The 13,687-nt window shown below is 38.7% G+C and overlaps 1 non-coding gene across 1 annotated transcript; it reads left to right on the top strand.

Annotated features, from left to right (window-relative positions):
* Positions 1 to 9,034: 9,034 nt before the first annotated feature.
* On the top strand, positions 9,035 to 9,107 carry TRNAC-ACA. Its single transcript has one exon. It is a non-coding gene; the product is annotated as a tRNA-Cys (tRNA).
* Positions 9,108 to 13,687: the final 4,580 nt, after the last annotated feature.

Genomic DNA, 13,687 nt, shown 5'->3' with positions numbered 1-13,687 from the left:
TTCGGAAAAACATCTGTTTGTATCTACCAGATGGGGTGCTAATAGTTGTCGTCATTATAAGAAAGTTCATCAGTCTGATCCCCATCTGCTTATATGGCCCCCATTATCACATAACTTCTGAGGTTTTCCTTCTTGGGAGCTTCACCTCCATTCCAGAAACCCCTCTCACTGAGAACTCCAATGTCTGTACTAAGAATGCTGCCTCTTAACACCCAAGGTCTCAACACTGGTGTCTCAGCAGTAGAAAAATCCTCCTGAAATGCATGAGATGCAGGTTCAGTCCCTGGGTCGGGAAGATCCCCTGGAGAAGGAATGGCAACCACTCCAGTATTCTTGTCTGAGAATTCCCACGGACAGAAGAGCCTGGCGAGCTACAGTCCATGGGGTCACAAGAGTCTGACATGACTTTAGAGACCAAACCACCACCACCAACCCTCACAGTCCCCAAATGGTCAGTTGTGATGGCCCACAGTGAAGATAAAAGAACACCTCTCCTAGCCTGAGTCACTGTTGGTTGCCTGGAGGCCAAAGTGGCTTTGTTGGTGCCTTAGCTCATCCATCTCACCCCCTCAAAGACAGAGCTCTGCAAAAACAGCATCTTCAGCTTTTTTCTGCAGCTCTTTCCTGTCGTGACTCTATTGGAATGGACACAGGCCCCATGCTGCTCTCTTTCTTCTCTCTCTCTTTCTAGAAATGATATCAGCTGCCAGGTTTTGACTACTTACTCTGGGCCAGGCATTTATGCTGAGCACCTGACAAGTCACCTAGTTTAATCCTCATAACCACCAGATGGGACAGGGATCCTGATTATACCCATTTTACAAAATAGTCTCTTATAGCTAAAATAGCTTACGTAATTTTCCCAAAGTTATGCAGTTTATCAGAGTCTGGACTCTGCTAAAATCCTTGCTTAATTAACACATATACCTCTCTCAAGGGGCTTCCCTGGTGACTCAGATGGTAAAGAATCCTCCTGCAGTGCAGGAGAGCTGGGTTCGATCCCTGGATTGGGAAGATCCCCTGGAGAAGGAAATGGCAACCCATTCCAGTATTCTTGCCTGGAGAATCCCATGGACAGAGGAACCTGGCAGGCTACAGTCCATGGGCTTGCAAACAGTCAGACATGACTGAGCAACTTTTATTTTTGGCTGCTCTCAAGGTACCAGAGTAACAACCTTCTCTTCAGTCACCACTGGCCACGATCAAAATCCTCTTAAAAAGGAGCTCCTGCAAGTTCGCTTCCCTAGCACCTGGTCTGCAGGTGCACTCAGACATGGTATATATGGTGCTACAATTCATCGTTGACATGTACTGAGTGCTTACTGTGGATCAGACACGGTTCTAAACACTTTGCATTGTTAATGCATTTCAAAACAACCCTGTAAGTACTATCATTATCCCCTATTTTACAGATGAAAAAAAAAAGTGAAGGCACTGAAGTTTAAGTTTATGCCAGAGGTCACATAGCTAATAAGTGGCAGAGCTGGGACGTGGCAGTCTGGTGACTGAGCCCATACTCTTCACACTCACTGTTGATTACTGAGCATCTACTATGTGCCAAGTCCTGGGCTGGGTCCTCTGCATGCACTGTTTCTAATCTTCACAACATTCCTGCCAGAGAGTTGTGTCTCTAGGTTTCCAACAGAGGCATCTGAGTGTCAGAGAGATTAAGTACACTTGCCTAAGATCTTGGTTCATATGTATCAACATCCAGGTCTATCCTGAGCTGTAAAATCATTTGCCTTTTCATGTGCACCTGTCTTCTAAAGCCTCAGTCAGCTCCCTACTCCATCTTCCCAGGACCTCTCAGAGAGTTCTAGATCAGGTCTACATTCTGGGTATAAATAGGAGGAGGGAGAGAAAAGAAGGTGGTGGCGGCCAGCTGCTGCTTCGAACAAAATATATCCACATTTACAAAGGCATGCGGGCTGGTTGCCTAGCAACAACTTTCTGCCTCCCCAACCTGCTCCACCCCATCCTTACCCACCCCACATTACACACATCCCTTGGCCTGCAATGCCCTCTGAGACATCCCCCTTCGAGGCTGCCTTTGTTCATTTCAACCTGATTTGCAGGCAAATGCTTGCAGCTTGCAACTTGCAGGGAGTCCAGGAAACACACAATTTGTATACCAGATGGCCTGAGGGCAGGCAAAACAGAGCTGCCCTCCCTGGGTTCGTAGCCCATACCTTGGCACTCACAGGGTATCTGAGGCTATGGGAAGAAGGTCTCATTTCAGGCTCTTTGTCATATCCCTGAAGGTTTAAAAAAAGAGTTTTGTGTTTCACATATGTCAGGTCCTTTAAATAGTTCTTTGAAATAAAAGTTTGATTGGGATAGAACTAAAGTAGACTGTCTGGATTTTTTTTCATCTTATCTCCCATGTTTGAAGCTAAGAGCCTCTTAAATTTAAACTTATCTTCAGTTCAACCAGTCCAAAAGGCTTTGGGGCTATTTTTGTCCTAGAGTCTTAAAGGGAGGTAGGATAAGGCAGAATACACAGTTCACTGAGCTATTCTTTCAAGCATAAATAAAAACGGACAACAGTAGTGCAGCCCCCAACAGGCCCAGAAACTTCAGCTTCATGCTGAGAAGGTGATGTTGACCTAAGGACCAGGACTGAAATATCCCCCTCATGGGCTCCAGCCATTCTTGTCATTCTGGGCCCCTTTAACCACAAAATGAACCAAAAAATATTAACAATTGTATTTCACAACTGTTTGGGTCTAAAGACAAATATAATCCAGGCTGGATTCATTACTATACATTATTTTTACTATGTTCTGTTCATCTTCCTTCTGATTTAAAAAAATTAAAGGGCCTCCAAAAGGTTTGTGAGTCCAGGCCCCTGTGCCTGCAGTACCTAATGTTGAGAGCAGACCTGCACACACACGGGTTACTGGAATCGGGGCCCTGTCTCAGTCTGGAAGTTAGAAAAACATGAGGTGTGGTGCCTGCACTCAAAGGGCTTCCAGACTTGCTGGGCAGAAAGACGAAGGCAACAAATACAATCACTGTACCACAGACATTCATCTTGAAATCCACCAAGAAAATCATCAAGGCCCCTTTCTAGTTTAGTTGTGTGCCCATTTAAATAAATAATGTATTTTAAAACATAGCTGACTGAGAAAAGTCCAGAAAGGTAGAAGGTGGCTCTGGCAAGTATGGTATGATTGGATGTTGGGGATATATAAAAGTCAAGGAAGGTCTCTGGGTTGACAACTTGAGTGGCCATCTACATAGACAGGAATACAAAAAGAGGAATGGATTGGAAGAGGCAGCAATGAATCTCATGTTGGGCAGGTTGAATTTGAGATGCCTTTGGAGAGTAATAAGTGGAGGCCAGGGCTAGTTTACTCCCCACTGGAGTCCTATCTCCCTGCTCATGGATATAGGTGGGGAAATCTAGTGACTAGTTGCCTGTATAGGTCTGGTGCCCCAGAACAGACATCTGGGCTATAGTTAGACACTGGGTGTTGCAGCAGATGCTGGCCCCTGACATTCATTCTCTACCCAAAGGCTATTTATATGAACATCTGCAACTCCCTGCCTGTTCTGGCTTCAGAAATAGATTTGGCCCATATACAGGACAAGCTGGAATTGCCAAGAGTTAATGCCCCAGAGCAGCCCTCAACAAGTGATGGAAAGGAAGTTGGTAGATCAATAACTCAACTTCTTCAGCCTTCAGTTGGGATGACTCTGCAGTATGGTCTATACAGTTTCTTAGAATTCTCCAGTAGGCTGAGTTTCTAGATATTCGGGTGAAGCTGAAGACACCCTGGTAACACCATTTTTGGGTAAGGGTCTTCTTTGGGTGAAGGGTGGTATAGCCAGCTCGAGGAGCACATACATCTGGAAACGAAGGGTTGAGACTTTACACTGATAATTAAGAGCTACCATTTGAATACTTATTACTTACCCACGGAGAGCTTGGCAACTCAAAGACAGCCCATTTCATTTTCAGGTAGATCTAATTACTGGAAAGTTCTTTCTCAAAATGAAATTACATAAGTTTTTGACTTCTACCTTTTGGTTCTACTTTTTTTTTAAGAAAAAGTTTTATTTTAGTGGGGGAAAAGTGTGCAATTCAATAGTTTTTAGTATATTCACAGAGTTTTGCAACCATCACCACCATCAATTTTAAAATATTTTCATCACCCTGAAAGGAAACACTGTATCCTTAACAATCTCTCATCGGTACTCCCTAATCCTTCCAGCCCACCCCTAGTCCTAAACAACCACTAATCGATTTTCAGTCTCTATTTTGTTGTTGTTCAGTGGCTAAGTGTGTCTGACTCTTTGCAACCCCATGGACTGCAGCATGCCAGGCTTCCCTGTCCTTCACTATCTCCTGGTGTTTACTCAGACTCACGTCCATTGAGTCAGTGATGCCATCCAACCATCTCATCTTCTGTCTCCCCCTTCTCCTCCTGCCCTCAATCTTTTCCAGCATCAGAGTCTTTTCCAATGAGTCAGCTCTTTGCATCGGGTAGCCAAAATATTGGAGCTTCAGCTTCAGCAACAGTCCCTCCAGTGAATATCCAGGATTGCTTTCCTTTAGGATTGACTGGTTTGAGCTCCTTGCTGTCCAAGGGACTCTCAAGAGTCTTCTCTAGCACCACAGTTCAGTTCTTCAGCGCTCAGCATTGTTTATAGTCCAATTCTCACATCTGTACATGACTACCGGAAAAACTATAGATTTGCCTATTCTGGACTTTTCACATAAATTAGCTCATATAAAATGTGTTCTTTTTTGAATGGTTTCTCTCACTTAACATAATGTTTTCAAGGTTTATCCATGTTGTTAGCATGTATTAGTGCTGCATTTCTTTTTACTGCCAAATAATATTCCGTGATAAATCAGTCACATATTTAATTTATTCATTCATCAGTCTATGAACATTTGGGCTGTTTCTACTTTTGGATATTCTGAATAAAGAAGTCATGAACATCTGTGTACAAGTTTTTGTGTGGCTATGTTTTAATTTGGGGAGAGAATATATCTAGGAGTGAAATTGCTGGGGGAGTCACATGGTAACTCTATGTTTATCTTTTTGAGGAACTGACCAACTGTTTTCCAAAGTTATATTCCAATCAGCAGTGTGTGAGGATTCTGCTTTCTCCCCATTCTCACCAGCGATTATTTTTTTATGACGTTTTTATTACAGGAATCAATAGTGGGTATGAAGTGATATCTTGTGGCTTTGATTTGCATTTCCTTATGACCTAAATCAAATCCCTTTGACTATACAGTGGAAGTGAGAAATACATTTAAGGGACTAGATCTGATAGGCAGAGTGCCTGATGAACTATGGATGGAGGTTCGTGGCATTGTACAGGAGACAGGGGTCAAGACCATCCCCGTAGAAAAGAAATGCAAAAGGCAAAATGGTTGTCTAACGAGGCTTTACAAATAGCTGTGAAAAGAAGCGAAGCCAAAAGCAAAGGAGAAAAGGAAAGGTATTCCCATTTGACTGTAGAGTTCCAAAGAATAGCAAGGAGAGATAAGAAAGCCTTCTTCAGCGATCAATGCAAGGAAATAGAGGAAAACAACAGAATGGGAAAGACTAGAGATCTCTTCAAGTAAATTAGAGATACCAAGGGAACATTTCATGCAAAGATGGGCTCGATAAAGGACAGAAATGGTATAGACCTAACAGAAGCAGAAGATATTAAGAAGAAGTGGTAAGAATACACAGAAGAACTGTACAAAAAAGATCTTCACGACCCAGATAATCACGATGGTGTGATCACTCACCTAGAGCCACACATCCTGGAATGTGAAGTCAAGTGGGCCTTAGAAAGCATCACTATGAACAAAGCTAGTGGAGGTGATGGAATTCCAGTTGAGCTATTTCAAATCCTGAAAGATGATGTTGTGAAAGTGCTGCACTCAATATGCCAGCAAATTTGGAAAACTCAGCAGTGGCCACAGGACTGGAAAAGGTCAGTTTTCATTCCAATCCCAAAGAAAGGCAATCCCAAAGAATGCTCAAACTACTGCACAATTGCACTCATCTCACACCGCTAGTAAAGTAATGTCAAAATTTCTCCAAGCCAGGCTTCAGCATACATGAACGTGAACTTCCAGATGTTCAAGTGGTTTTAGAAAAAGCAGAGAACCAGAGATCAAATGCCAACATCGCTGGATCATCAAAAAAGCAAGGAGAGTTCCAGAAAAACATCTATTTCTGATTTATTGACTATGCCAAAGTCTTTGACTGTGTGGATCACAATAAACTGTGGAAAATTCTTTCAAAGAATGGGAATACCAGACCACCTGACCTGCTCTGAGAGAAACCTGTATGCAGGTCAAGAAAGCAACATTAGAACTGGACATGGAACAACAGACTGGTTCCAAATAGGAAAAGGAGTATGTCAAGGCTGTATATTGTCACCCTGCTTATTTAACTTATATGCAGAGTACATCATGAGAAACGCTGGGCTGGAAGAAGCACAAGCTGGAATCAAGATTGCTGGGAGAAATATCAATAACCTCAGATATGCAGATGACACCACCCTTATGGCAGAAAGTGAAGAGGAACTAAAAAGCCTCTTGATGAAAGTGAAAGAGGAGAGTGAAAAAGTTGGCTTAAAGCTCAACATTCAGAAAACTAAGATCATGGCATCTGGTCCCATCACTTCATGGCAAATAGATGGGGAAACAGTGGAAACAGTGGCTGAGACTTTATTTTTCTGGAGCTCCAAAATCACTGCAGATGGTGATTGCAGCCATGAAATTAAAAGACGCTTACTCCTTGGAAGGAAAGTTATGACCAACCTAGATAGCATATGAAAAAGCAGAGACATTACTTTGCCAACAAAGGTCCATACTAGAGGCTTATGTTTCCAGTGGTCATGTATGGATGTGAGAGTCGGACAGGGAAGAAAGCTGAGTGCCGTGAGATTGATGCTTTTGAACTGTTTGTGTTGGAAAGACTCTGAGAGTCCCTTGGACTGCAAGGAGATCCAACCAGTCCATCCTAAAGGAGATCAGCCCTGGGTGTTCACTGGAAGGACTGATGCTGAAGCTGAAACTCCAATACTTTGGCCACCTCATGCGAAGAGTTGACTCATTGGAAAAGACCCTGATGCTGGGAGGGATTGGGGGCAGGAGGAGAAGAGGACGACAAAGGATGAGATGGCTGGATGGCATCACCGACTCAATGAATTTGAGTTTGAGTAAACTCCGGAAGTTGGTGATGAACAGGGAGGCCTGGTGTGCTGCGATTCATGGGGTCACAAAGAGTCGGACATGACTGAGCGACTGAACTGAACTGAATGAAAAGTGATGTTGAGAATCTTTCCATATACTTATTGACCATTTGTATATCTTTTTGAAGAATTGTCTATTCAAATCCTTTGCACATGTTTAATTGGAACATTCGTCTTTATATTATTGAATTTTAAGACTTCTTTATATATTCTAGATATAGATCCCTTATCAAGTAAGTGATTTGCAAGTTATTTTTTTCCCATTCTATGAGTTATCTCTTCACTTTGTTGATTGCCTCCTTTGAAGCAACAAAGTGTTTAATTTTGGTGAAATTCAACTTATTTTTTTCATTTGTTGTTTATTCTTTTGGAGTTGTAAAGAGAGATGATTGTCTAATTCAAGGCTATAAAAATTTACATACACTTCTCACATTTAGATCTATAACTCATTTTGAATTACTTTTTGTCTATGGTGTAAGATAATGGTCTAACTTTATATATATCTATCTATATATAGATAGATATAGATATAGCATATTGATAATCAGTTGTCCTAGTACCATTTCTTAAAAAGACTAACATTTCCCCCACTCAATTGTCCTGGCACTCATGATGAAAATCAGTGGACTGGAAATGTGGAGACTAGACTTTCAGTTCTATTCCACTGGTCTATTCATCTGTTCTTTTGCCAATGTCACATTGTGTTAATTACTGTAGCTCTGTAAGAAGTTTTGGAATGGAGAAGTGTAAGTGCTACAACTCTGTTTTTTTCAAGATCACTTTGGCCATGCTCATTGACTAGCCCTTGTATTTCCATATGAAGTTTGGAATTCATTTGTTCATATCTTTTAAAAAGTGTTATTTATTTGTTTACTTTTGGCTGTGCTGGGTCTTTGTGGCTGTGCAGGCTTTTCTCTAGTTGCAGTAAGTGAGGGCTGCTCTCTAGTTGGTGGGCCTCTTGTTGCAGTGGCTTCTCTTGCTGCGGAGCATGGGCTCTAGGCTTCAGTACTTGGGCATGTGGGCTCAGTAGTTGTGGCTTGGGGCTTCAGTACTTGGGCATGTGGGCTCAGTAGTTGTGGCTCCCAAGCTCTAAAGCACCGTCTCAGTAGTTGCGGCACACAGGCTTATTTGCTCCACCGCATGTGGGATCTTCCAGACCAGGGATAGAATCTGTGTCTCTTGTACTGGCAGGTGAATTCTTTACCACTGAACCACCAGGGATGCCCTGTTCATATCTTCAAAAATGAAAATCAAAGCAAAACAAAAAAACCACAAGGGCATCTGAGATCTTAGGACTGTGATGAATCTGTAGATCAATTTTGGGAGTATTGCCATCTTAAAAGTAAAAAGTCTTCCAATCAATGAACCCAGGATGTCTTTCTATCTATTTAAGTCTATACCCCTTTTGTTAAATCTATTCCTAAGTATTTTATCCTTTTTGATGCTATAGTAAGTGGAATTATTTTCTTAATTTTATTTTTTACATTGATCATTGTTACTGTATAGAAATACAATTCAATATAGACATACAATTTGCATATGTATATATATATCAGAGTTATACCTGCAGTATCATTTATTAGTTCTATAGTATTTTTGTGGGTTCCTTGGGTTTTCTATACACACTATTACAACATTGGTAAATAGAGTATTATTTCTTCCTTCCAATCTGAATACTTTTTATTTCCTTTTCTTGTCTAACTACCCTTGCTTAAAACTTCATGTTGAAGAGAAGTGATAAGAATAAACATCCTTGTCTTGCTCTTGATCTTAGAGAAAGTTTTCATTTTTTGCCATTAAGCATAATGTTAGTTGGCCTTCCCTGGTAGCTCAGACGGTAAAGCGTCTGCCTACAATGCAGGAGACCCGGGTTCGATCCCTGGGTCAGGAAAACCCCCTGGAGAAGGAAACAGCAACCCACTCCAGTATTCATGCCTGGAAAATACCATGGACTGAGGAGCCTGGTGGGCTACAGTCCATGAGGTTGCAAAAGTCAGATATGACTGAGAGACTTCACTTCACTTCACTTTATAATGTTAGCTATGAGTGTTGCATAGATATCTTTTTCGGGTTGAAATACTAAATACTACTTCTATTCCGTTTTTGCCATGACATGTGTTGGATTATGTCAAATGCTTTTTCAGCATCTATTGAGAGGATGATATAGTTTATGTCCTTTGTTTTATTCATGTAGTCTATGAATTAATTTGTTTTCATGTGTTAAATCAAGCTACATTCCTGGGATAGATCCCACTTAGGAATGATCCCTTTTAAGTTGTTGGGTTTGGTTTGCTATTATTTTATTGATGACTTTTACTTTTACATTTATAAGATGTACTGATCTGCTATTTCCTCCCTTCTTTTCTTTCTTTTTCTTTCTTTCTCGTATTGTCTTTGGTTTCCATATCAGTGAAATACTGACCCTCATAGAATGAGTTGAAAGTGTTTCTTTCTCCTCTACTTTTGGAAAGACTGTATAAATGATTCATGTTAAGTATTCTTTAAACCCTTGGTGTAATTTGCCGTTGAAGCTAATATAGGCCAGGGTTTTCCTTTAAGTTGCTGTTGGGGTTTTTTAGTTATGTTGTATTGTAGGGTATTTTTGTTGTGTTTTGTTTTATTTTTGAACTAATTCAACCTCTTGCTATAGGTCTATTCAGCTTTTCTAATTCTTTATGAGTTAGTTTTGGTTATTTGTGTCTTTCTGAAAATTTGTGCATCTCATTTAGATTATCTAACTGTTTGACATACAGTTGTTCATTGTATTTCTTTCTAATCCTTTATATTTCTGTAAGGTTGGTAATGATTTTCCCTCTTTCATTTCATTCTCATTTTAGTAATTTAAGTCTTCTCTCTTTTCCCTGCCTTGAACAGTCGAACTAAAGTTTCCTAATTTTCTTGCTCTTTAAAAAAAAAAAAATTTTTTTGTTTTATTTTCTGTAATACTTTTCTATTTTATTATTTTCCACTCTATCTTTTTATTTCTTTTCTCTGTTTCCTTTTTTTTTTTTTTTTTTTCTGTTTCCTTTGGGTTTTAGGTTTCTCTTTCTTTTTCTAGTTTCCAGCAGTGAAAAAGATAGAACTTTCCTTTTGGCTCAGTGGTAAGAAATTTCCTGCCAATGCAGGAAACATGGGTTTGATTCCTGGATCCAGAAGATCCCCTGGAGAGGGAAATAGCAACCCACTCCAGTATTCTTGCCTGGGAAATCCCATGGACAGAGGCGCCTGGAGGGCTACAGTCTCTGAGGTCGCAAAGAGTCAGACACAACTTAGCAACTGAACAACAGCAGCAGCAAATATAGAGTATTGATTTGAGATCTTCTTTTTTACATTTATTAATTTCCCTCTAAATACTACCATAGTTACATCCTTAAGTTTTGGTATGTTGTGTTTTATTTTCATTCACCTCAAAGTATTTTTAAATTCCTTGGTAACTTCTTTTTTTTTTAAATTTATTTATTTTAAGTGGAGGAAAATTATTTTACAATAGTGATGGTTTTTGCCATACATCAACATGAATTGGCCATGGGTATACATGTGTCCCCCCTCATCTCGAACCCCCAGCCCACCTCCCTCCCCACCTTTGACCTAGTGTTTATTTAGGAGTTTGTTGTTTAATTTCCACATATTTAAGAATTTCCCAAGTTGCGGTTTACCGCTTTCTAATTTCATTCTATTGTGGATAGAGCACATACTTTGTATAATGTCAGTCCTTCTACATTTATTGTGGCTTGCCTTATGGCTTAGCATATGGTTATCATGGAAAATATCCCATGTGCTCCTGGGAAGAATATGTATTCTGTGTTTTGTTGGATGGTGTGCTCTTTAGAAATCTGTTAAATTTGTTTCAAACCATGCTTATCAGCACTTGGTACTGTCAGAGTTTAGAGTTTTTGCCAGTCTGATGATATGACGTAACATCTCAGTGATGCTCTATATATCTGATTCTTCTCTGATCGCTGGTCAGGTTGAACATTTATCTCCTCATATTGTTATTAGTGACTCAGGATTCCTCTTATGGGACACATGCATATCCATTGCCCTTTTTTTCTATCTTTTTATTTCTGACTTGCACTAATTCCATTAAATTCAAACAATATCCTATTTAAATTTAACCAAAAATTTTTATGGTTCCATGTGCAAAATTATTTTTCTCCCATTGCCTAACACTCTCTTCCTCTAGTTGTCAATGTGCATAGATGTTTAGAATGATATTCCCCAAGCATTGATCATGGTTATTCTAGATGATGGAATTTGGGAGATTTTTGTTTATGTTTTATTTCTTATTGTTTTTTATTTTCTTTTCTTATGTTTTATGTTCCTAGCGTTTGTATGTTTTTTGTCTTTATCAGTGAACTTACTGAGATGTAATTATATACCATAAAGTTCACTCATTTCAAGTATATACTTCAATGCATTTTAGCCTATTGACAGAACTGTAAACTATCACAATCTAACTTTAGAACATTTCCATCATCCTAAAAAGAAATCTTGAGCCCATTTATAGCAACTCCCAATTTCCCTCCCCCACTCTGTGCAAACACCAATCTACTTTCTGTCTTTACATATTTTCATTTTTGGACTTCTCATGTAAGTGAAATCATACAATATGTAGTATTCTGTGTGTATCTTCTTTCACTGAACATGTTTTTGAGGTTCATTTATGTATGTAGCATGTACTGGTACTGGTACTTTGACTTTCTTTTTTATTTCCAAATAGTACTTCATTGTATGGGTAGATACTGAACTATTTATCTGTTCACAAGTTCTTTAAATTAATATTTCAGGTTTAATGAGGTATACTTGGCAAATAAAATAATATATATTTAAGGTGTACAATATGATGATTTAATATACATATATAGTTTACAAAATGATGGTCACAGGTTAATACATTCATCATCTCACATAGTTGCCTTTTGATAAAAAAAAATCCATTCATCAGTTGATGGACATCAGTTTGTTTCCATTTTTTGAGTATTGTTGTTATGTGTATCTTTGTAAACGATTTTTTGTGTGAAAAGATATTTTTATTTCTCTTGGATAAACTCTTACGAGTCAAATTGCTGGGTTATATAAGTCTATTTTAAGAAACTGTCAAAATGTTTTCTCAAAGTAAGTATACCTTTTTACACTTTCACCAGCAATTTATAAATGTTTAATTTTCTCTGCATTCTTAGCAACACTTGTAATTGTCCATCATTTTTATTATACCCATTCTAATGGTTTGAAGTAGTATTTCATAATTACTTTGATTTGCATTTCTTAATGACTAATGATATGGAGTCTTCTCGTGTGATTATTGGATATTTGTAAATCTTTTTTTCAGTATGTATTATCTTTACAGCAAAACAAATCTTTAAAAAGATTTTGGTATCTAGCATTGGACATAATCATCCAGATAATATCTGACCAGCATAAAGTACAGTAAGTGTTGATGCCTACGGCTTACCAGTTGCACTTTGACTAACGTAGGCAAAATGTTGGGTAACTTGTGTAGAAGACACATCATATTATAGCCTTAGAGAAAGCCTGCGGTTAATGAAATACCCCAGGTCCTATTCTCATTGATTACTGTAGAGCTAGATCTTTCCCACTCTCTATTTGAGTAATTGATTTTATTGAGTTTAAATGCTAGAGCTAACGTTTATCCTATTGAATTTTACCTTGTCATGGTAGATCCAATGTTGCCATCTGTAAAAATAATTTATCTTAAGTCTGTCATCTTACTTTACCTACCTGGCAATTTAATTTTTTATGTCAAAATATCTAAAAGGAGGATTTAACAAATCGTTACATTTTTATCTTTTCAGAACCTTCCATAAGCAATACAAAGACTCAGTTACAGTGCATGAAATTTGTTTAAAAAAATAAGTACCCCCAAAATAAAACTAATATAGGAGATTAATAAAAGTCTACATTTTTGTTTTTTATAATCAATACAGGGAAATATCTCTAATATATGAAAAGCTGTTAAGAGTAAGCACTGACGTTCACCTTTGCTTCACAGTAACAGCCACTTTTAATGAATTTATGTTTTTAAAAATAAGATTGATGAGAAAAGAAAGGTATACAATGTCACTGACATGCAAGCATTTCATATATAGGGTATTCTATTATATTTTGAGTCTTTCTGATTTCACTCCTAGAGAGAATTTTTTTTTTTTTTGGAAACACTGTAAGTAATTCATTGTCACTTTATGCACTAATTACTTTACCCATGATTCATTCACATCCCACCTTTTTTTTGAAAAGTCTTTTGGGTCTTCCCAAACCACTCTAATCTTTGACTTCTCTGCACTTCCTATGCAGAACTGAATTCCTCGCTCTCCTCAGTCCAAAGTTTATCCTCCATGGATTATTTTTGCTTTATTTTCTGTGTTTCACGCTCTTCTTCATTTCTCATCTCCTTCCCTTCTCCAGTATCCACTCCGGTGCATTTAGTGTATGCCCTTCCAGTCCAACCTGCATA

This window comes from Cervus canadensis, chromosome 2 (assembly GCF_019320065.1).
Source record: "Cervus canadensis isolate Bull #8, Minnesota chromosome 2, ASM1932006v1, whole genome shotgun sequence".
NCBI classification, from domain to species: domain Eukaryota; kingdom Metazoa; phylum Chordata; class Mammalia; order Artiodactyla; family Cervidae; genus Cervus; species Cervus canadensis.
The sequence above is the reverse complement of the archived record's forward strand: the minus strand, read 5'-3'. Positions and strand labels throughout refer to the sequence as shown.